Source organism: Alligator mississippiensis, chromosome 11 (assembly GCF_030867095.1).
Source record: "Alligator mississippiensis isolate rAllMis1 chromosome 11, rAllMis1, whole genome shotgun sequence".
Taxonomy (NCBI): Eukaryota; Metazoa; Chordata; order Crocodylia; family Alligatoridae; genus Alligator; species Alligator mississippiensis.
The window spans coordinates 56,793,755-56,796,250 of NC_081834.1; the positions used below are offsets into that span (position 1 = coordinate 56,793,755).

Below are 2,496 nucleotides of genomic sequence, written 5' to 3' on the forward strand. Positions count from 1 at the left end.
CAGGCCCAGGATTGGAGCTGGGCTGAAGCAGAGCAGCAACCCTGGGCCTCTTCTTCTCTCTGTCCTTGGCCAGCCCCATACTCAAGCTAGCTTTGAACTGAGGTGGAGCTCCTGGTGCCCAACAGCATGTGTAGGCAAATCTCTCTCCTTGCCAAATGTAGGGGAAAAAAGAGACAGGCAGTGGGCAAGAGCAGAAAACAAGTGGGGAGGGGGGCGGGGCGGCTGGGTTTTGTGCTGGGAACTGATCTTTTGCCACAAAGGTGAAAGCGCCAAAGCCAAAGCAGTCCAAGCCACTGGACCTGTGAGTTCCCACTTTTGTTGACTCAGTTTCAGATCTCTTGTCCTATCAGGAGCATTTGGACTGCTCCAGGAGTAGAGACGAGAGCAATATGAGCTCAGGGGTACAGGAACCTTAGCTACCCAAAACCATGAGCAAAAAAACCCGCACCTGCTCCTGTTCTGTGATACATCCTGGCCCCAAGTTCCTCCTCCTGCCACAGTGCTTCTCCGACCCTTGAGCCTGAGGCCTGCTCGCAGAGGCAGGGCCTGCCGGGGCCTGCTGCTGACAGCTGCTGCAGCCGTTCCCTGAAGACAGTGCAAGGGCAGAAAGGCGATTTGCAGCCTTTTATCCTGACTAGCTCAGTTGGTAGAGCTTGAGACTCTTAATCTCAGGGTCGTGGGTTCAAGCCCCATGTTGGGTGTGTGGACCTTTGTTCCCACACATGGCTTTTGCTACCAGGCCATGACTCTGCACCGCCTTGCCCCCAGCTGCTGCTCTTGGCAGGATGGCAAGGTGCAGCTGACATCAGCCTGGCCTGAATGGCTCTGTTGGTAAAGTTTGTGACTCTTAATTTGAGGGCTGTGGGGTCAACCCACACATTTGGTTAATCTTGCCAATATTCCCAACCTTGGATTTTGCCCTTAGGATGTGACTAAGCACAGCTCTTCTCCAAATCTCCGCTTTTGGCAGGAAGGTACCTTGCATCCCCTGCCTTTACATTGCATGTCTGTCCTGACATTCACATGTCTCATCCTGGGCTGTGCAGCCCTGGGAGGCTGGGTATGTGCCAGGAACACTGTTCTGTTTCAGGCACAGCTCCCTCCAGGCAAAGGCTCTATCAGATCCTCTGGGAATTTAGTTGAGCCAGGATCACCTCCTTCCACACCCTCAGCTTTTTGGAAAAGCATTGCTCAAGTTGAGGAATTTCCCACAACCTGGGCAATTGGATCTTCCCCTGTGAAGCGCAGGATGGCATCATTCCTCTCACAGGCTGTAAAGTGTGTGGGCTGCTTGACGGGTCTGCAGTTTGAAGCCCTTAGTGCACGATCAGGTTGGGAGGGATATGTGGTTTGTGAGCTACCCTGTACTCACCATCCAGGAACATCCCTTACCTTCCTTCCTCAGGTGTGAGGTGAGGGTGAGCCTGCACAGCTACAGCTTAGAAGGCTATGGATCATAACCCTCCTATAAATCAAATGTAGCCCAGCTACACCCCGCTGTGTGTCCTGTATACTGATCGCAGTGGTGCTGGTCAGGCAGGGTGCTGAGGAAGCAGTCAGGTACTAGAGCAGCTTCCTCACCCTGTATAGAGTTGGCCAAAACCAAATACTATGTACAATTAATTACAAGAATAAATACAGATGCTTAATATCAAACATAGAATATTCATACATTCATAGACACTGGAGCTAGAAGGGACCTCACAAGATCATCGAGTTCAGCCCCCTGCCCCAGGGGCAGGAAGTCAGCAGGGATCATAGGATCCCAGCAAGATAACTATGCAAATGTCTCTTAGAAGGCGTTCAAGCAAGGCACTTGAACCACCTCTGGTGGCAGTCTATTCCAAACCTTGGGGACTTGGACAGTAAAGAAGTTCTTCCTTATGTACAGCCTGATACGGTCATGGAGGAGTTTGTGACCATTCAACCTTGTCATCCCTCAGGGTGCTCTGGTGAACAGACTGTCCCCCAGATGGTGGTGAGCAGTCCTGATAAACTTACAGGTGGCCACCAGATCACCCCTGAGCCTGCCCTTTTCCAGGCTGATGAGTGCCATGGCTCTCAGTCTTTCCTCGTAAGTCCTGTTTGTCTGGCCTCTTATCATGTGTGTGCCTCTCCTCAACACTTTCTCAAGCTTCTCCACATCCTTTTTGAATTGTGAAGTCCAAAAGTGGATGTAGTACTCCAGCTGCACCCTCACCAAGGCCGAGTATAACGGGAGAATGAGGTCCTGGGATTTACTTGAGAAGCATCTATGGATGCAGGCCTGTGTTTTGCTCACTTTACTAACTGCAGCATCACTTTGAAGGCTCCTGTTCATCTTGTGGTCAACCATGACCCCCATGTCCCTTTCGTCCATAGTGCTAACCAGTGTAGCACTGCCAAGCCTGTAAGCATGCTGCGGGTTTTTTCCTCCCAAGGTAGAGAACCTTACATTTTTCAGTGTTAAAAACCATCAGGTTCTCTTCCACCCGATACCTGAGCCTGACAAGGTCT

General features: G+C 51.2%; 1 non-coding gene across 1 annotated transcript; it reads left to right on the forward strand.

Moving 5' to 3' along the window:
* The first annotated feature begins 628 nt into the window (after positions 1 to 628).
* Positions 629 to 701, forward strand: TRNAK-CUU (transfer RNA lysine (anticodon CUU)). The gene has a single exon. It is a non-coding gene; the product is annotated as a tRNA-Lys (tRNA).
* The last annotated feature ends 1,795 nt before the right edge of the window (positions 702 to 2,496 follow it).